Genomic DNA, 22,349 nt, shown 5'->3' on the forward strand with positions numbered 1-22,349 from the left:
CTAGGAAGACCCGATTCAGGTGCATTCTCGCTTAGTTATAAATACTCTGTTCTCTGCCTCCCAACCCTCCAAACACCCAAAACAGTAGATTAAGCTTTAACCCCGGCTGGCAGGACACCTGCTTTGGAAATCCCTCCTCCCCATCCCCACCCCCACCGCCCGGGAGGATTTACAACACACTGGTAAACATTGACACTGGTTAAGAGTTACAGAAAGGAAGTAGAGCCTGGAATGCAGTCTCTGAAGTCTTGCCTCCAAAGGGGAGAGAGTCCTTTCTAAACACCTAAAATAAGAGCATAAGGGCCGGAGAGACAGCTCCTGCGGTTGAGAGCACTTGCAGAGGATCTGCACCAGGCAGGTGGCTGGCTCACAACCACTTGTAACTAACTCCAGCTTCCAGGGATCTAAAACCTTCTTCTGGCCTAGATGGGCACACATACACACACACACCCATGCAGACAACCCCGACACACACGTGTATACCCATAAATAATAAATAAAATTTAAGCCAGGTGGTGGCGGCACATGCTTTTAATCCCAAGAAGTAGGGAGAGGCAGGCAGATCTCTAAGTTCAAGGCCAGCCTGGTCTGCAGAGTGAGTTCCAGGACAGTCAGAGCTACACAGAGAAACCCTGTCACACATAGATAGATAGATAGATAGATAGATAGATAGATAGATAGATAGATAGATAGATAGATAGATAGATAGATAGATAGATAGATAGATATAGATGATGAATGGATAGATGGATGGGTGGGTGGGTGGATGGGTGGATGGATGGATGGATGGATAAATGAACTTTAAAAAAAAGTGAAGCTCACAGTAGAAGAGAATACCCCTCATGCATTTTGGTGATACTCAGTCAGGCTTGGCATACTTAAGGCCTTTAGGTCAGTAGTCATTGAATCTAAGCAGGAGACTGAAGGTTTCTGCCCTAGGTAAAAAGAGTTATCAGTATACGGTGCATTCGAGTGGCCTCCTGGAAACTCTCACAGGACTTTCTTCTTGGCTGCTATCCTTCCGAGGAGCGGAGGCAGGAGCATGCTGAAAGGGGGAACCAAAACATCAGACCAACTCACTACCAAGAGAAAAAACACTCTGCCTGCCCGTCTGCTTGCGCCAGACAGATAAAGCTGGTCTTCTCAACAAGGCATGAATGTTTTAGTGGCAGTGGGACGGTAGGGCACAGCCAGCCCGACATGACAGGGTAACAACAGATGCCATGGCAAACGGAGTCACCAGACTGAGACCGCGCACATGATCTCCTGGGAAGGGGAAGAGGGAAGACGGTGTGGTGACTCTGTGGGCAAGCGCTCTACTGCTCGAGACCAACCAAGAGTCTTGATCAGGCAGCCCGAGTGGAGGACGGGTTTAGCCGTATAACTTAGAGACTCTGTTCACAGGAAACAGTGTCCTTTAGCGCCAACTCTGTTCCAGGTCGACTACTGTGTGGACAGTTAACACACCTGCCTCTCATGGTCAGCAGTGTGGGGATGGGTGAGGAGGACTAACCTGGTCAAGGCTGGCATCTTTCCACCATCCCTTCCAGGAAGATGCATGGTCAAGAGCAGCCTGCAGTACACGGCTCAAGGAGCTGAGCCCCGGGCTCTCTTACTGTGAGGCCCGGCTCTGCCTTGAGATGCTAAATCGTACTGATCAAATCACTTCAGCCTCTACAGGGGCTCTGGTCCTACTTCTCCCTCCAGCAGCTGCCCTCTGTGGGATGGAATCCGTGTCCACCCTCTGCTCTGACTTCTCCAGGGCAGCCTACATCCTGAGATGATCTGCCTGAGTGCCATGCTTTGATGGGAGCTTCCCTGCCTCCTGGGTTCTTCAGAAGGTGACAGGCATGTTGTCTTCATCAATAACCCGACATGATCATTCCACACTGGAGCTGGAAAAGCTGCCAACTTAAGAGTATCCTGGCCTTGTTTTCTTTAGGCCAACACCAATAACCTCTTGGCTGTTAATTTCTCAATCAGGCCAGGTCCTAAGTTTCCCCTTCATTGACAGGAAGCAAAAGCAGAAGCCCTGGGCATCGATCCTGCTACCTCCAAGTCCCTGTGGTTTCATTAAGCCAAAACCTCGAGGTGGGGAGGGGACTGTTCCTGAATTCAAGAGAAGGACTGACAATGGAAAGCCCATTTCTCTGAACTTCCGAAGCTTGGTTGCCTAACTAGTCAACTGCAGATGAAAGGATTTACCCTGCCAGGTTTGGGGAAGCACTGAGGAGACCCTAGGTGAACGATCCATTCCTCACGCTCTGGGCCCTCTAACACAAACATGCATGTCAGAGGGGATTCAAACACACAGGGCAAGGAGAAACACATGACCCAATGGACGAGTGGAGGGATGAACTGAAGAGACAGGGAGGGGTCTCGGAGGACAGTGGCCACTCTGAGGTATGTGACCATCAACTAGGGTTTTCTATGGACACTGGAGACTTAGGGGGTACTTCTGGGAAGGGCAGCGATTTGCTCTTGAATTTCTGGAAGAAGATTCCAAAGGCAGGGGCTAGGGATGGAGCTCAGCTGGTAAAGTGTTTGCCTCGCATGTCCAAAGCCCTGGGTTCAATCCCAGCCCCGAAGAGAACAGGTATGGTGGAAAACATGGTCATCCAGCACTCAGACGGCGGAAGCAGAAGGCCATCCTTGGCTAAGTAGAAAGTTTGACACCAGTCTTGGGTTAGAGAGTGAGACCAGTCTCAAGGAAGAAAACTTCAAAAGTTTTCTCTCACCCTGCCAGGTAATTACCACAGCAGCTGAAACAGTAAGTGACATCTCAGGTCAGTCGGTGACCATGGTCAGAAAGTGAATTGGGTCATAGGACCTGAACGGGTCCAAGCGCCTGTCTGCTATATCCTTAGAACTGTAGGTACACAAGGGCAAACTCAACAGTTACTTGTTTTTGTGTCAACAAACGTGACACAAAACTGTCACACCCCAGCAACCTAGATGCTAATTCCCACCTTACTGTCCTAAAGCAAAAGGAAGCAAGAAAGCTAACGGCTCACACGAAGTAGCATCATGGTAGCATTGCTTGTAACAGCTAAAAGGCAGAAGTAGCATAGTGCCCATCCATAAATGAGCGGAAACCACAGTGGGATCCGACTGTCCACTGGGACAATAGCAGCCTTAAAAATGGAAGGAGATTCTGTCACAGACTGAGCCCTGAGGCACGGTGTGAAGCGAGCCAGACACAAAAGGATAGATGGCTTCCACTTGCACTGTGTACCTAGAAGCATCAGGCTTGAGGCGCTGGGAAGTAGACTGTAGTTATTAGAAACTGAGAGGGGACGAGGAGTGGAGAGTTGATCTGGTGGGCACAGCATTTCAGTTTTCTAAGATGACTGGAGACAGACTGGGCAAGGTAATGGGTGGACGTTGGGAAGGCACTGGGTGCCACTGAAATACATATAAAAGCTTTAAAATTAATAAAATTAAAGCAATAAAATTAATAAAATAATTATTAATAATTAATAATTAGATAAAATACCTAAAAGATAAATAGTTAAAATGGTAAGTTACCATAATTAAAATGGTAAATCGTATGCTGCTCTCGTCCTGGGTTCTGGTCTCTCATAGAGGGAATTCAGGGTAGGAGTTCGAGCAGGAAACTGAAGCAGAAAACACAAAGGAAAGTTGCTTGCTGAATCTCATGTAGGCTCATACTTAGTCTCCTTTCTTTTTTTTTTTTTTTGGTTCTTTTTTTTTCCGGAGCTGGGGACCGAACCCAGGGCCTTGCGCTTCCTAGGTAAGCACTCTACCACTGAGCTAAATCCCCAGCCCCCTTAGTCTCCTTTCTTACACCGCCCTAGGGAATAGTGCCTCCCAAGGTAGGCTTGACCCTCCTATATCAATTCACAGTCAAGACAACCCCAAAGTCTCCCTCGGCGAGACTTCTCAGACAACTCCGGGCTATGTCAAGTTCACAGTTAAGGTTATGTAGAGCATGTGCTATGCTTATCTGACATAGTTGTTTTTTTTTTAAAAGGAAGAAAAGGAGGAAAGAAATGGAGGGAGGAATAAAAACGGAGAGGGAGGACTGCAGGCAGGCACACAGGCTTGGGCAGCATGGCTCACATGACCTGTAGGCACTCAGGGCTCTGCCAGGCACACACCCTCCCTGGGAGGCGGCTGCTCCTCCTCCTCCCCATCATTCCCCTCCTCTTTCTCCTCCTCTTTCTTCCAGCAACTTTTCGTCATTACTGAGACACCCCCCACCCCACCCCGCCTTACCTGCTCCTACTCTACCAAGGCTTCTTCCAACATCTAAATATCGAGACCCAAGGGTGGATAACTCTACCCACTCTGGTGTTCCAGGACACTAGAGTTCCTGATGACCCACAACGATCCCATCCGTCACTCCAGCATCCCACCTAGTTTTCTCCAACACCAGCAAACAGGGTCAAGGTCCCTACTTGCATCCCATGTGAGCTTGGAAGGTTCCAGAAAAGTCTTCATGGCAAGAAAAGCCAGGGGTGGAATATCCTTGGTTGTTACTTAAGGTCCACTCCTATCCTAGGGGACTGTGTGTAGGAAACAGATGGCCTCAATGGACAGTATAGAGGGAAGCCTCTGAGTTCAGCTCTTCTGTCTACTCCTGTCCTTGTCAGTGATTCATAGAAGTTCAGGACTGGAATGAGGAAGTGGATCCATGAGTCTACCCCCTGCAGAGAGCCACCGAGCTTGCTCTACCAGATCCTGACTCTTCTTCACGCAACTCAGCAACTCAGGTATTTATTTGCCCAAGTGGCCCTGTCTTGTCGTGATGAATGTGCCTGTAATTATTAAAAACTCCTTTCAGGGCACCTGTGCGGGCCATTCTAGCTCTGGTCTCATAACCGCATGGTATGACTTCTCCACCCTGCTACTTTTAACCTGCCACTGAACCGAGTTCCAGTAAATCTCTCCTAGGCAACCTGTATATCCGAACCATACTCCCAACCTGACAGTCATCTCCTTTTGTTTTCTTTCATTTCATTTTGAAATTTGGGCTGTTGTTTGTTTGCATATTACTGGAGATTGAATCCAGAGCTTTTATGCACCTTAGGCAGAGTGTCAAACACTGAGTTACACCCCAGTCCAATATCCGCCTTTAAACTGGAGTATTCTGTCTATTAATTGACAGATAGAGACAGGGTATTACTACGTAGACCAAGTTGGCCTTAAACTCAAAGAGATGCCTCTGCCTCTCTGCCTCTCTGCCTCTCTGCCTCTCTGCCTCTGCCTCTGCCTCTGCCTCTCTGCCTCTCTGCCTCTGCCTCTGCCTCTGCCTCTGCCTCTGCCTCTGCCTCTGCCTCTGCCTCTGCCTCTGCCTCTGCCTCTGCCTCTGCCTCTCTGGCTCTGGCTCTGGCTCTGCCTCTGCCTCTGCCTCTGCCTCTGCCTCTGCCTCTGCCTCTCTGGCTCTGCCTCTGCCTCTGCCTCTGCCTCTCTGCCTCTCTGCCTCTGCCTCTGCCTCTGCCTCTGCCTCTGCCTCTCTGCCTCTGCCTCTGCCTCTCTGCCTCTGCCTCTCTGCCTCTGCCTCTGCCTCTGCCTCTGCCTCTGCCTCTGCCCCTGCCCCTGCCCCTGCCCCTGCCCCTGCCTCTCTGCCTCTGCCTCTGCCTCTGCCTCTCTGCCTCTGCCTCTGCCTCTCTGCCTCTGCCCCTGCCCCTGCCCCTGCCCCTGCCCCTGCCCCTGCCCCTGCCTCTGCCTCTGCCTCTGCCTCTGCCTCTCTGCCTCTGCCTCTGCCTCTCTGCCTCTGCCTCTCTGCCTCTGCCTCTGCCTCTGCCCCTGCCCCTGCCCCTGCCCCTGCCCCTGCCCCTGCCCCTGCCCCTGCCCCTGCCCCTGCCTCTGCCTCTGCCTCTCTGCCTCTGCCTCTGCCTCTGCCTCTGCCTCTGCCTCTGCCTCTGCCTCTGCCTCTGCCTCTGCCCAGTGCTGGGATTAAAGGTGTGCACCATTATGTCCAGCCAGTCTATTTTTTAACGGATTAATGACACGAGTAGCTTTAACTCAACCTTCTTTCCCCTCGCTTTTAATCTGTTTCATCTTCGTCTTGATGCCTCGTGCCTACTTTTCAGCCTCTAAAGAATTTACCCACAATGCATCATGACTATGTCTGCCTTAGTTTAAACGGTCAGATCTCTTTTAACAGAACGAAGAAAGCAGGCCTTTTAAAGCTGGGTCCACAGGCAGCCAAGTGGAGAGGCTGAGGCAGGAGGCAGGAAGATTGCAAGTTCGGGGACAGCCTAGAGAGCATTGTGAGACTTTGAATCAAAAACAAAAGGAAGCAACCCCGTCCTCGTGTTTCTGGTGCCCTAAATTCTTGTGCAGAGTCAAGCTTGCCTGCCAGGGATTTTTTTTTTTTTTTTTATGTTGTGTAGTTCTCCTGGTGATAGTTTCTCTCACACTTATACTTCATTTGAAGATGTCTGCATTTTCACCTCATTTCCCCAAGAGCATTGTTTCACAGGACACGGAACTATAGGGTGACATTCCTTTCCTCCCCCTTTCAGCACCTTTGGAATTTCACCCCATCTTTCATTGGCTGCCACTGCTCCCATCCGGAGGTCATCAGCACTTCTTACAGTTCTCCACCGCCAGCCCTTCTTGTTTCCCTGCCGGCTAGTGTGCAGAATCTATCAGACCCTCGCCCCCCTCCCCAGTCTTCACCGCTTTGGATCCATGTGTCCAGGTCTTTGTACCACCGCCCATTCTGCTTGAACTCTGCCGCCGCTTGGATCTGCGGATTCGTGTTTTCATCAGTTGGGAAAGTTTCTGGTCGTAACGCATTCATATCCACACATAGAGCCGCCACCCCCAACAAATATTCCTCTGCTTGGCCTTTATTAATCCTGATACACATTTTTAAAAGATGTATATTTGTGTGTGTGTGTTTTGTGTGTCTGTGTGTGTATGGGGTGTGTGTGTGTGTGTGTGTGTGTGTGTTGGGAGAGTCTAGAAGAAGGTGTCAGATCCCTGGGGCAAGCTGGAGTTACAAGCAGCTGTGAGCAGTGTGGCTTGGATGCTGAGAACCAAACCCTAGTCCTCTATAAGAGCAAGGAGTCTTAGTCACTGAGCCAGCTCTCCAGCCCCTAAATACACATTCACTTTTCCTGTGCTGTGCTATGCTGTGCTGTGCTGTGCTGTGCTGTGCTGTGCTGTGCTGTGCTGTGCTGTGCTGTCCTTCCCTTCCCTTCCCTTCCCTTCCCTTCCCTTCCCTTCCCTTCCCTTCCCTTCCCTTCCCTTTCCTCTTTCTGGAGACAGTGTCTATGTCACCTTGGCTGCTTTATAGTGCCTCACATACCACTAAGGCTCTACCCCCACTCACCCACCTTTCTCATTATTACAGCCTAATCTGACATTTCACCAGTGCTTATCCATGCTTCTGGTTTCTCCCCTACACTATCTATCTAGACTTCATCTAGCACATTTTCTCTTTCTTTTTTTTTAAGATTTATTTATTTATTTATTTATCTATTATATATAAATACACTGTAGCTGCCTTCAGACATACCAGAAGAGAGCATCAGATCTCATTACAGATGGTTGTGAGCCACCATGTGGTTGCTGGGATTTGAACTCAGGACCTCTGGAAGAGCAGTCAGTGCTCTTAACCACTGAGCCATCTCTCCAGCCCACATCTTCTCTCTGATTTATTTATTTATTTTATGTATGTGAGTACACCGTATCTGTCTTCAGGTGCACCAGAAGAGGGAATTGGATTCCATTACGGATGGTTGTGAGCCACCACGTAGTTGTTGGGAATTGAACTCAGGACCTCTGAAAGAGCAGTCAGTGTTAACCACTGAGCCATCTCTCCAGCCCCCCACACTTTCTCTTTCTGATATGGTCGTTTTCATCTGAAAATTTCATCTCTCTTGACTTCCTCTGAATCGTCAAGAATTGTTAAAGTCATTTTCGGCTAATTATACAATGCCTGCCATGGCTGTCTCTATTGTCGTTCCTGCAAGCCAATTACTTTCCTATTACACACTGCACACGAGGAATGCTAAGTTGTTGGACTTTAAAGAATGTCAAGTTTTGCTTTGGTAGGCAGTTAATTTACTAACTAGTCAGAATAATCCCAGTGAGGCTTGTTGTCAAACTAAGAAGTGAGTTCGAGGGTTTAAACGAACGACAACATAGAGCAAAATGGCCTAAAGAGCCTGGGTCTCTGAGGACAACATGGGGCTGTTTTCCCCCCGCCCTAACTGGCTGAGGGTGCTGAGGAAGGGAGATTACAAGAAGGTGTCATTCTGGAGCTCTGGCTGCCCTTGATCCCCTGCTGCAACGTGCTACAATTACAGGTCTTCTCTATGATCTTAATTTTTCTGGAAAAAAAAATAATATAACAAGAAAGCCAACATCTATCTTGCCAGCGAGGCACGACTATTTGACCTATGCTACGAGCAGCTAAACAGTTTCTACTGAAGTTACTGGCATTCACCATAAAGCAGGCCTTGTGAGAGGTTGCTGGGGTTAAGTCAATTTATATGACAGACAGGGCTCCCCTCTCTTCAGGCTGATTAACTCAGAAAACGGGTGGCAAAGCTTAGTTTGCAGGCTGAATCTGCCATTATCCTTTCCCCAAAATTATCGCTGAGACACAGCCCCCCTCTTTATTCACATACCGCCCTTAGCTGCTTTGATGCTCCAGAAGTGAATACGTAAGACAAAGTTGGTTGTGCACAAAGCGCAAAAGATTTACAGCCGGGGCCTTTATTCAAAGACCCCTCCCAGTCTCTGTCCACTGCAATAGTTCACAGACCTTCTGGCTTCAGGACACCTTCACACCCTTCATCCAAAAAAAAAAAAAATGCCCATGAAGCTTTCTACTGACAACAGTTATCCTATCAGAAATGAAAACTCAAGGGCTAGAGATGACCAACTCCACATTAAGAGCACTTCCTGCTCTCCCAGAGGACACATGTTCGGTTCCTAGCACCCACTGCGGATGGCTCTCAACTCTCTGTAACTCCAGCTCCGGGAGATCCGGCATTTTCTTCTGATATCCACACTCTCACACTCATTCGTACAAACACGAATGAGTAAACCTTAAAAACGGAAAACAAACAAACCCCCCCAGGCCTTCAAAACAACAACAACAACAACAACAACAACAACAACAACAACAACAACAACAGAAAACGCATAAAGAAACAAAGAGAAAGAAAGAAATCAGTCAGGTAAGCCAGCAAGCATTTAAACATGTTCATAGTGGGAAAAGACATTTGCAGCCAGAACCAACAGCCTGAGTTCAATTCCAGGGACACACAGGAAGGAGAGAACAGACTTCTGAAGGGTATCCTGTGAGTCTATGCATGCTCATTCAAGCATGTGCACACATCTGTACACATATGTGTACACACACATACACACACACACACACACACACGAACGCACGCACACACAATAATAAAATAATAAATAAATGCTGTTTAAATAACAGAAAAACTTTAGGCTGACATGACACAGAAACATGAGAGCGATTAGCTGGTTGATCCAGAGGAAAACCACTGTCCGAGAGAGCCGTCTCTTGAACCTTGGCTGTCTTCAGAAGCTCCTGAGAGTGTGGTTTTTAAATGTGCCACGAGACCGAGTGTAACCGGGCAAAGGTGGGGAGTGTGGAAGTTTCCCTTCCTTTAGTCCATCTGTTCCTTAGGCCTCACTAAAGGCGTCAAATTGGGCTTTAAAGAGGAGATGGGGATAGATTTCTCCCCTGGCATCTTTCCCAGGGCTGAGCGATCGTGTTAGACCACCATCCTAGGGCATGGAGGAAGCCATAACCAGGGTCTTTCTGATGCTCTGAGTCCCCAGTGACGGGATACCAGGTGAGAGCTATGGAGAGAGAGACAGGAGATGTGGCTTGTGGACCAGGACACGGTGCCTATGGACACAAACTACTGCTTTTCACACCCTTGGCCGTCTGTTCTCTGGGCGAGTCTTTTGTTTCAATCGCTACTGGTTGAAAATACAGGGCAGCAGGTTTTCCACTGCACTCTTAAAGGTTCCCAGCGCTGCCAGCTCTAAGTACTTGTCTAAGAGGGATCCTGAAGACCTCTGTGATTCTGCTCCTGATGTGCTTGGTCCTACCAGCTTCTAACTATCACCTCACCTACATCTTCTAAGCAAGGCCTTTGCCACCCTTGACAAAAGACAAAGCGGAGAAGAAAATGCCCAGGTGACGGAAGGGAGCAGCTATACTCCATTTAGGCCCAGCACTCAAACAACACATGCTCTCCCATTGTTAGTCGTCCTTAAACTTCTGCTTGCTGGGGCTGTGAAGACAGCTCAGTAGGTTAGCAATGCCTGTTGCTCTTGCAGAGGATCTGAGCTCAGCTCCCAACACATAAAATTTTATTCTAGGGGCGGGAGCGATGGCTTCAGCCATTAAGGGCACTTGCTGCTTTTGCAGAAGATCAAGATTCAGTTCTCAGCGCTCACAAGACTGAGCCTTCTCATACGGTTCCCTGTGTGACCCATTTTGCAGATGGGAAGGTGCGGGACAGAGTAGCAGGGCCAACGACTCAAACAACAAAGGGAGGGATGGACCAGGGCGAACACCGGGCGTCATGGCGTCTAAGAGTCGGCCACTGGAAGATTCTCACAAAGCATCTCTTTCATCAGTATAGACAGATATAAATCCAAACCACAAGGAGGTCCCACTTGGCACTCATTAGGATGGCTACTAAACCAGCTGGAAGTAAGAGTTGGCAAGGACCTGGGGAAACGCACCTGCTGGTGACCGCTGGCGGGATCATAAAATGATGCAGACTCCAAGGGAGAGTACGGAGTGCCTCAAAAAAGTAAATGTAAAATGAGCACGGGGCCCATGCTCCTGCTTCTGAGTCTATACCTACAACAAGCGAAGGCATGGGCACAAGCAGGTATTTGAACACCATACACCATGTCTGGGCCAGGCATGGTGATGCATTATTTACTCCCATTACTCAGGAGGCAGAGGCAAGAGAATCTCTGAGTTCGAGGCCAACCTGGTCTATAAAGTGAGTTCTAGAATAGCCAGGTCTGTTATACATAGAACCCTGTTTCAACCCCCACCCCTGCATATGTGTGTGTGTGTGTGTGTGTGTGTGTGTGTATGTATGTATGTATGTATGTATACATACGTATATTTAAATGCCATGTCTGCAGCAGCTATGTAATAACTAGAAAGTAAAAGTAACCCAGGAAACACAATGTGATATACAGGTTCAAAGAAAATCAATTCAGCCTTTAAAAGGAAGAAAACTGAGATACAGCCCTCAGCCAGGATGAATTTTGAGGGCAGTATGCCAGGCCCAGAGACAAGTGCATTGTGAGTCCCTTACACGGCATCCACAGAGAAGTCAAATTCAGAGGCAGATGGTGGAATGGTGGAATAGGGAATTGCCATGAATGAGTGTGTGGTTTTGGAACTGGCTGGTCAATCACCGAGCCTCCCAAGTGCTAAGTGAACACTGCCTCTGATCACGCCTCCTGGTTCCAACCCCAGAGTGACAGATTTACAAAAATAAACTATGTTCCGAAGTTGGCCAGCGGAAACAGTTGCGGGACAATGGGAATGTGTTCATGCTACTCCACTGGATAATTTTAAATGGTTAAAAGAGGGGCTGAAGAGACGGCTCGGTGCTAACAAACATGCTGCTCTAGCAGAGGACAGGTCAGTCAGTACTCAGAATCCACATCAGGGGGCTCACAACTGCTCTAACTTCAGCCTCAGGGGATCCAGCACCTTCTGCTGGCCTCCAAGGGCACGCGCGTACACACACACACACACACACACACACACACAAAACAAGCACACACACAACAGGCACACACACACAGGCACACACACACAAGCACACACACACACACAGGTACACACACACAGGCAGACACACACACAGGCACACAAAATGAATATTTAATAGTAAATCATAAAAAGATGTTAAAGTGACAAACTTTCTATTTGGTTTGAGGGCTGGGGATGTGGCTTAATTGGTAGGGTGCTTGCCTAGATTGCAGGAGGCACTGTGTACATCAGGTGTGGAACTACAGGCCTAGAGTCGCAGCACTCAAGGACCCTGGTACAGGGAGAACAGAAATTCAAGGTCATTTCCGGCTACTTGGTAAGTCTGAGGTCACCCTGTAAACCATGAGACATGGATTTGTTTTCAATATGATGATAACCAAGTTCTGCTTAATGTAAACTATAAATGCTTCTGTAATTATGGCTAGGATCATACTGAGTAACAATCTAATGAAAAATATAATGGAGCTGACTCCACTTCCAGACTTTGGGGACTGAGAAAAACACTGTAAACAGATAAAGTACTGTGGACTTCCCTTGGTCTACATGCAAATCCAAAGCAGTGAGGGACAGCCCCAGACTACAGACTTACTGACTCACTGCTCATCCATCCATCATCCATCCATCCATCCACCCATCTACCCATCCATCCATCCATCCATCCATCCATCCATCCATCCATCCATCCATCCATCCATCCAGTCCTGCTCCTCTTTTTTGAGATGGGATCCTCAAGGCTGGCCTTGAATTTGCAGTAGTCCTCCTGCCTCTGCCTCCAATGTGCTGGAATTAGGGTATGAGCCACCAGGCCAGTCTTAAAACACAGATTTTTAGAAATCATCTTTTGACAGAGAACAGGCATAAAACCCAGGCAGCCTGGGGGTGGGGGTGGGGGTGGGGGTGGGGGTGGGGGAGCATACCATGAAAGCTGGCTTCCACAGAGCAAAGGCCTGTAGAGGGGTTCTCATGAGCAGGAGGTTTCCTTGAGTCACCTGGCCACTGCTTTGCAAGATGGCCTCCGAATGAAGACTGGGGACATCTGAGAGGACCTGGCCCCTGAGCTATTAGCAACGGCACCCAAGCTGTCAGCAGCACTGGCCTCTCCTCTCCAAGTATTCTGTCTCTATCTCTCCAGGGAGCTGGGACAATAGGAACATAGGACAGGTGGGTCTGCACACATCCTGATTTCCACACGGCTGGAGTCTAAGAGGGCAAGAAGCAAAGAGGAAGGGATGGGATGTGGCCTGGGGAAGCCCAGGGTCCATCTCTGCTAGCTACACTGCCCATCTCTGGGCCATTCTTGTCCTCAGAGCAGGGTCAATGGGATCCAGGAATGAAGCAAGAACTTCCTCCAAGACCCAAACTCCAGCCGCTGCACCCTAGAGAGTTGAATTCTCTAATCAGGACACACGGAGGAAGGTTCTGTGAGATGGTAGCAAGCTCATGAGCCAACCACCTTGAGGAGACAATGCAGCGTGGGTAGGGACAGAAACCCCAGCACTCTTGCCAACTTGCTGTGTGACTCTGAAAGTTCCTATACGTCTCTGGGCAACAGAGAAAAGTAAAGGTTTATATGATCCCAATAAACAACACTACCACCAGCACGGTGACCATAATAGCTCACCCTTACCATCAGTATATTATTTTCTAAATACGAAAGCTTGACTCACCAGCTCCATTATTGAAGCATTCACTGCTGGGGCAACTCTGGGGTTGCTCAGTTTCTCCTTCCATTTCTACAGAGATGGTCCCTTCCCCAACCTCCCAGCTGATGCTCTGCGGTCACAGCATCCTTAGGTCAGGCCTACCAGGTCACTATCTACCATAAGTGAGCTCAGAGGAGGCCCCAGGACTGGTAAGGCAGGTTTGGAGGTCAAGAAGAACAAGGACAGAGCTTTTGTTTTTCAGGGCTGGGATCAATCTTGGGTCCTAGGAACCTGGCTCTCCCCACAACCAACACAACAGAGACAGCCTGTCTAGAGCGCTGGAAGCTTAGCCTGATGTCTGTTGATTGGGTCAACTGTTATCGGGTTGGGCTAACAGTAATGGCAAACCTCTTGGGAAGATCATGCCATTGAGCTCTGAGGAAGCAGAGGGGAGCCCTCTGAGTTTCACTGCCAGACAGTTCCCTTCCACTCCTCCTATCTACAGGAGGGCAGGGTGAACACTACAGCCACCCAGGGTGTGGACTCAGGGCTGGTGCTAGAAAGTGGCAGGGTCTCCCTCTTCCCCACCCCCCCCCAAGCAGGAAGGCTCTCAAACCATAGCATCTTCCCCAAATATAGACAGAAGAACCAGGTGTGGTGGCAGGAAGATCAGTTCAAGATCAGCCTCTCTGCTTAAAGCACTGTCCTAATAATAATAATAATAATAATAATAATAATAATAATAATAAGTACACAGGGGCTATCGACGTAGCTCACTTGTTAGCGTGATTACCAGTGTGCATGAAGCCTTAGGTTGGATTCCTAGCACTACACAAGCCCAGTCTATAGTTTCCCAGCACTAGGGAGAGGTAGAAAAATCAGAAGTGTAAGGTCGTCATCTTCAGCTACTCACTACAAAGCAAGTTTGAGACCCCGCCTCAACTACACATGCCCGCAAACAACACTGCACATCTCCCAAAACACCTCAGCCTCCTCAGCTCCCATCAGGTCCCAGCAGGCAAGCGTTGTCTCCTGCCAGCCTCAGCTTTGGCTCTCCCTGGCTCTAGTGCTCACACTATGGCAGAGGGCAAAAGGAGACAGACTCCCTACTGAGTGGAGCAGTCTCCATGAAAGCTATGGGGAAGACCCTCTGTAGAAGAACGCAGATGTGCCCCACACCAGCAGGTCACATGGGGCACCTTCTGGGGAAGGAGAACCACACTGGATGTGAGTGATGTCTCAAGGCAGCCATTCTTCAACCGAGCAGGAGGCATATTGAAAACGCAGACACCCGGGAACCCTGAGATTTTTTTTTCTACCCACGTCGCAAAGATCTGTGGGGGTGGCTTACACAAGGAGGGACCACACTCTGAGAAACCCTGCTTTGGATGGAAGGGGGAAGGCTATCTGTGGCTTTGACAGAACGTTGGTTTCTTTTCCCGGATGTTCCCAAGAGGACTCTGGGTAGATTGCTAAGGACTCGTTCTTGGGTGATCTACACAGCCTTGCAGCTGAGTGACATAAATGAAAGACACTAGAAACGAACCCAGGAAGGGTGTCAGCCTCTCCGCTCCAGCCTGTAGGGGATTTCTGGGGAAGATGGAGGCAAGGGGAAGGCAAAGGCAGGGCCTGGGCATGTTATCTCAGGAATGTGCAGGGCAAGGTCCTTGCTTATACTCAAACACAGTTCACAGGTGAGCACCACCAGGAAGGGCAGTGTCCCAATCCGGAATGGAAAGGGCTCTGGAATCTGGCCACACACCCTTGCCACCTTTATGCTAGGAGAAACCAGCCAGTACTCTCTGCTGCCTGTGGCTAGCTCCCGACCCACTGGTCAGCCAGCCCAGACTAGGAGCCACCCTGTAGGGCCCCAGGGTCAGGCAAGGGTTTACATGCAGGCTTCTGGGTTAACCAAACCAAGCTTCCCTTAACCAACTTGATTGCCTCTTTCTGTCAGTCCTTTGATTTGGAGGTGTGGGGGAACTGGTCCACAGGTTCCAGCCTGGGAAGCCTGCTGGGAACCTTAAAGCCTCCCCATCTTGGTCCTGTCTGTGATCTTGGAAAACTGCAGTCCTGCCTCTGTGACCTATTAGATGACTTTCCATCTCCTCATTGTATCCAACAACCAATAAACACAATGCCCCTGTGAGGGTCTCATCACTGGCCCCATGTTCCCCAGACACTGAGCTCGGCCATTCTAACCTTTGGCATCCAGCTCTCCCAGTCGTCAAGATGTGGCCTCATAGCCTTGCATTTTCTCAGCAGGTGTGAAGCCCTAATCAGGTGAGCCCCATCGCCCTGTTCCACCCAGCTTTGATACCTTACCCAACGTTGGGCTTTGAGAATGAACGAAAAGGCTCCTTTCCGATAGCGTTTATAGCAGGCTGTAAAAGTGTACTGCCCAGGACACCACAGCCATGTGGCAGATCCCAGATCAGAGCTCACAGGAGGCTTGGGCTGCATACCAAGAAAAGAGGCCACCCAACCTGGAGTGCTCAACATTCCGGCCCGAGCTCACATCCCGTGGGACCTGCTGAAAGTACACGCTGTCTCGCACAGCTCATACATGTCACGGAAACACCTCGCTGTGGTGGTGCATGGCGTGCGATGGATGTGTCAAGTCAACCTTTAAAGAAAAATTAATGCAGAGGTTGACTCCGTGGGCACCTCTAAAAGGCTCTGAGGCAGTGGTCATGAGCTCACACTCTGTGGGGAAAGAGGAGAGGGTTCACACGAATGAATAGGAGTTTGCCACAAGGGAACAGTCTAGAACAAAGCAAATGCTCAGAGGTGGTAGACCTATGCCATGAGCTTTAGAACAACTGCTCTTATGTTTTTGGGAAGGAAGATGCCCAGTGCTGGTGACAACACCCTAGTGAACAGCTGCTACGGTCTGCCTATCTACCATGGAAATGCAGTTCAAGGCCAATCCCTTATCTTTCCAGTCAGCATCTCTTGATGCTTGTCTGGACTGAGGGCTGGAGGTTAACTGCAGCCTCACACACAGCTTGGGTCAGCAGCACAAGAACACTATCGTAGTTTACTAACTACTGGTATTTCTGAGTACTTAAGGGTTTACGCAGTCATAGGTTAGTAAAAGGCAGGTTCATACTTGGGGGTTCAAGGAGGAGGGCAGAGGGAAAAGAGGGGAGACTATGGGATTTCAGTTGCTCTCTCATCTGCCCCCAGGTGGGCCTGGGTTGTTATCTTTGGCTTCTTGAGGTCCCCACCCCCAAGTCCTTATGCGATTTCTCTTTTCTAGGCCCAGCCTTCATAGGTCACTGTGGACCAGAATGGGCCTTTCTGTTACTTGGTGTTCGTCTGGAGCCCACGCTGTTCTCAAATCATATACTACATATATGAGATGACTTTGAACTTCTGCCCCTCCTGCCCCAACCTCTGAATGCTGGAATTACAGGAAATGTGCAAGCTATCATGCTCAACTTACAGAATGCTGGGGATCGAACCCAGGGCTTTGTGCATGCTAGACAAGCACTATTCTAAGTGAGTTGCAGCCTCCCTGACTAGAACAGACCTTCTTAACTCAGCTGCAGAGGGGAGGCAGGAAAGACTGGTCTCAGGGAGCCAGAGTCCTGAAAGGAGGTGAGGTCCCAGTGGTTATAATGGGGGTTAGCAGATCCACGCAAAGATTAAAGCAGAGTGTAGGCCAGGCTTCGGAACTGCCATGACCCACACAGGCTGGAAGCAGAGGTCCAGCGTCGAGAATTTGGTAACTTCATCTACTGAATACTGGACTGTGAGGGTGGGGGGTGCTTTGTAAAATTAAAAAGACTCCGACCTATCTTCGATAAGATAATTTTCTGAATATTGAAAGCTGAACGTCCACAGTTCTTAAAGCCAATATCTGAACTGCACCAAAATCTGAAAAATTTGAGCATCAACATACCATGAAGATGGAAAATTCTACCCCACAGATCCATGTCGCATGAGCAAAATGAGTGAAAATATGAAACGACCTTCAGCCTCTGCATAAAGGTTGTCCATGCAACACCATGACTATCATGTCTTGACTTCGGCCCCCAACTCCAAGATGTTGCACAATATCCGCGCAAATGTACCCAAGCTGGAAGAAGCTGGAAATACCTCCGGTTCTCTAGGTGCAGGCTTTTATATTTTATCCAGAGCCTTCGAGCTGTATGTTATGGGGGATGGGATGGGGGGAAACGCAAGCAGACATGTGAAACAGGAAATCCAGGTAAATGAGGCGTGGGATTTCGCACAGAAGTTTTACAACTTGGCTGTGTTGCTTTAATCATTCCGAATACCACATATCTAAGTAAGCTTGAGAAAGCTGAGGGGTTGTGTATGTTCCTTTATTTCTGTGTTGCCAGGGATAAAATCTGGGGCTCCTGAATGATCAGTAAATGCTCTAGCAGTACACAGCTAACCCAGAGAGAGCTATTTAATTATTTGCTTCTGTATTTTGTGGGTATGAGCATATGTATGTGTATGTTTGAGTGTGTGTGTGTGTGTGTGTGTGTGTGTGTGTGTGTGTGTGTATGTGGTCGCACTTGCCAGTCCACACTGGGCAGCCTCCTTAGTCATTTCCCATCTCCTACTTTGAGAGAGAGAGAGAGAGAGTCTCTCAGTGAACCTAGAAGCTCTCTCATTCAGCTAGACCAGGAAACCCCAGGGATCCTCCCATCCCTATTTACCTACCCCTGGCTGCTATGTTGCATACTGAGAATCAAAGTTAATCACATAGCAAATACTTTACCCAACAGATCCATCTCCCTAGTCCACATGAGATTCTAAAACACTCTTTTTAAAAGCGGTAGGTCATACCTGGGTGTGGTGGCACACGTCTTTATTCCCAAAGGCTTGGGAGGCAGAGGCGAGCTGATCTCTGTGAGTTTGAAGCTAGTCTGGTCTACATAGTAAGATACTGAGAATCAAACTTAATCACACAGCAAGTACTTTACCCAACAGAGCCATCTCCCTAGCCCAAATGAGATTTTAAAACACTCTTTTTTTTTTAAAGTGGTAGTTCATACCTGGGTATAGTGGCCTTCTCAAAGGCTTGGGAGGCAGAGGCGGGCTGATCTCGGTGAGGTTGGGGCTAGCCTGGTCTACATGATGAGATCCAGAAAAGCCAGAGATACACAGTGAGACTATATCTCAAAAAGCGAACAAACAGAAACTTGATAGTCTATACCTCAAGTCTCAGCACTTGAGAGAGAGGTTGAGGCAAGAGTATTGCTGACAGTTTAAGGTCTGCCACAGTAAGACCCTGTTTAAAAATACCACCAAAGCGACAGTAACACCAACAGTAAAGCCAGCACTATTGTTATTTTTCCCTTATAAGCGAGGGAAATAAGGCTTAGAAAATAGCCTCCGGCCAGCTTCCAAGGGGACAGTCAGCACTGGGGTATGACACAGGAATCTCAAGTTGAGCACAGGCTGGCCCAACAGAGGGAAGACCCCTCACCTGGTCTCTGTTATTACCTCAGCCTCTGTAGGAACAGGGGGAAAGGAATGAGGCAGCAAAAGCCAGGGGAAAAGAACAGAATTTGGCATTTTGGCAGAAGGAGGGGAGACTCAAGATGGATGTTTTTGAAAGTAGCAATGGCCTATGGGTAGGGGTGATGAGAACCAGGCAGGAGGAAAACCCACACCGCACTGTATCCCACGTGGACTTGTAGAGTCTGAACAACCACGTGCTTCAACGCGTTTGAGACCAAGACGAGACCCGTGTGTGTAGATCTGCAGCAGTCTGCAGGATTGCTGAAATTCTCACATGATGCAGGGACTCAGAAAGGGGACCCTGAGAGCTGGTGGTTAAAGGCCGGGTGATAGGAGGCACACGCTTAGGGATGGGCAGGGAGGGAGAATGAAAAGTGCCTCCCATTTCCCTGACCATCGTGGAGCACTAGGGGCACCACTGGGAGACCAAGGAAGCCTCTGCTTAGCATTAGAACACCACTGTGGTGGGCATTTTGTTCTAAGAGTAGTGGTAGAGAGGATGGATGGGAAGTGCTGAGGCACAGGAGAGGTGCAGGGGGCGTGGCCTGCCTGATCTCCACGGGCAAGTTTCTCCTCCTCCTCCTCCTCCTTCTCCTCCTCCTCCCCCTCTTCCTCCTCCTCTTTCTCCTCCTCCTCCTCCCCCTCCTCCTCTTCTTCCTCTTCCCCTCTCCCTTCCCCCTCTCCCTCCTCCTCCTCCCCCTCCTCCTCCTCCTCCTTCTCCAGGCAAGGTTTCACAAGATAGCCCAGGCTGGCCTCAAACTTGTGATCCTCCTGTCTCAGTCTCCCAAGAGCTGGGATTATAGGTGTGTGCACCACACGGGGCTTAGAAGTCTAAGTCTCAACTCTACCCAGTGTGTACGAGTGGAAGGTAATCCAAACATGGCCAGACCAACTTCCGGCTCGGCAAACCCAAGTCCGAGATGACTCGAGTGACTTCCAAAGAAAACAAACATCCCAAAGGCTGCTCCAGTAGCTGAACAGAAAATGCTCCAGACCAAACCCGTGGGCTATCCAGACCCCCAAGCCACAGAGAGACTTGGTTCTTGCCAAACAAGGATTGGACCCAAATCACCTGACTGGGCTCCGTTAAGCAGAACAGGGTCTCTAAGAAGGTGGGAGTCTGCAGTGCAGACAGGAACTTCAGCCGAGGAAAGCATCACCTGGTGCTGACAAACCAGGGGACGCAGAAGAGCACACCAACCCTGCATGCCGAGAGGAGCATCTGCTAAAACAGGAGTAGACCAAGCAGAAAGCCCAAAGCGACTTTATGTAGCCGTGAAGGGATCACAGTAAGCGAAGGAAGCTATGGCTGAAACCACCAGACTAACTCAGCGTTGCTCTCCTAAACAGCTTACACTGGCCTGACCTACAGAATGGGGAGGAACCTGAAGAGAGGAGTGGGGTGGTTCAAAGGACAATTTTGCTACTTAGTAGCTTTGCAACCAGAGACAAGTTTTCAGTTCTCTAGACCCAGGTTTCCCCTTCACCGGGATGGAGATAATGACAACAAGAGTTTTGGTCTCAGCATGGTTTCTTGGGCAAAGCTGAAGGATACAGTCAAGGCACACAGCCCAGAGACTGACGCAGTGTCAAGTCTTAATAAGCATTAGACAGGATCAATTCTGGTCAACGAGCTATGATGCAAGGGATGGGGGTGGGGGGCTATGATGCAGGGGGTTGGGGGTGGGGGGCTATGATGCAGGGGGCTGGGGGTGGGGTAGACGCCAGCAGCCACTCTTCAAGGGGCTGGGGGATGCAGGCATGTGGGTAGAATCCTGAACTGGTCCTTCAGGTGGAAAGGGAGCTGAGCAGAGCCCCAAGGCTGACGACATTAAAGGGCTTAGGCCAACTGATTTAAAAGCATCATAAATGTAGTGGGAGTGGGATAGTTTCCCATCCACAGAAGGCAAGGAGCCTTCTATGCCTCACACATCAGGAAACAATACCAAGACGGGTATAGACGGGGGAAGGTGACAGACAAAAAGCAAAGCGTCTGACATCCCCTAGATGGCTGCTTCTCCTCCCCTTCCTCAACCAACTCAATGTTTCCGAGTAGAACCGTATAATGACGTGCTTTGAGATGATGTCCGCCTGGGCGCCCTTCATGCAGTACTCCCATGTAATCTCATCCCAACTTGACCGGAAAGCAGATATTGAACTACGGCTATGATTCTCCAATCTAGCTGCACCCCGGAATCACCTGAGGATATTTTTCTCTATTCTCTTTTTCGAATGGAATTCGGGGGGGTCTCCCCCACACGCAGGTGTCTGGCCGCATTCCGTAGTCAGAACCGGAATTCTCCCAGAGTGACCTTAGACTCTCCACCTTCCCTTCTCTTCTTCCTGAGTCAGCGGTTCACGGTTCACACAACCTGTGGCTTGCAAGACCCCTTGGAGGGGGAGGGGTTCAAATGACCCTTTCACAGGGGTCATCAGAGACCATCGGAAAGCACAGATATTTATATTAGGGTTCATGATAGTAGCCAAACTACAATTATGGGGTAGCAGAGAAAATAAATTTACGGCCAGGGGTCACCACGACACGAAGGGCTGTTTTAAAGGGTCGAGGCATTGGGAAGGGTGAAGACCACTGCCCCGAGGCCTTCCAATGCCTCCTGAAGGTTGGTGATCAGTGAGAGCTCTGGAAGATAAGCCTCAGGAGGGCAACAGCCTCTGTGGTGATACGTGACGCTCATTCACCAGTGTAGAATGCAGGCTGGCATATTCCAGGCACGCCATCCAATAAATATTTGTTAAATGACATCTAGTCATTTAACATGAGATGAGACGGTGCAGGGGGTGGGGGTGGGGCGGAGGAAATGGACTCAAAGGGCCCTATCACCCTTAGCTGTATTTGCATCGTTCCGGGAATTTGCATAGTTCTGTGAATGCTCCATCACTCGCCAATCCATAGTAAACCCCGTGCATTGGAGACGTCCTGTTTCACCACTTACTTTCCCAGCACTCGAACAAGCTCGGGAACACCCTACGGCGGGCACAAAGGTCTCCAGTTTTCAAAACCAGACTTCACACCACCAGCATATAGCCTGTCTAATTTTCCTCACGTGGGTAAAGGAATTTGAGAGAACCAGGTCCCGGGTCATAAGGCAAACTAACCTGCTTAACGATTGGCTAGTCTTCCTCAACCAAGCGTCCACCCCACTACCGTGGGACTTTGCTCTGACCCACAGCGCCACAGGCACTCCATAAATACCTGTGGAGTGAATGGCCCGACACCTGGCTGGGTGGGACTGATAAGTGCAGGGGGCCCACGAGGTGGGGTGGGGTGGGGGCGGGGTTCTGCCTCTCAAGCTTTCCAAAAATCCCCACATTCTCCAGCAGCTAAAGGGAAAGAGAGGGAGGGAAGTGACCGGCCAACCAAGCAGTTACCAGAGAACGCTCCTCCTCAGCTCTACCGTGACAGGTACAGATTCATCACTCCTGCT

At 49.5% G+C, this 22,349-nt stretch overlaps 1 protein-coding gene across 1 annotated transcript in view; it reads right to left on the bottom strand.

Annotated features, from left to right (window-relative positions):
* The window catches only part of Wwc1 (WW and C2 domain containing 1), a 151,199-nt gene that overhangs the window by 119,667 nt on the left and 9,183 nt on the right, over positions 1-22,349 (bottom strand).

Source organism: Rattus norvegicus, chromosome 10 (genome assembly GCF_021556685.1).
Source record: "Rattus norvegicus strain SHRSP/BbbUtx chromosome 10, alternate assembly SHRSP_T2T, whole genome shotgun sequence".
Taxonomy (NCBI): domain Eukaryota; kingdom Metazoa; phylum Chordata; class Mammalia; order Rodentia; family Muridae; genus Rattus; species Rattus norvegicus.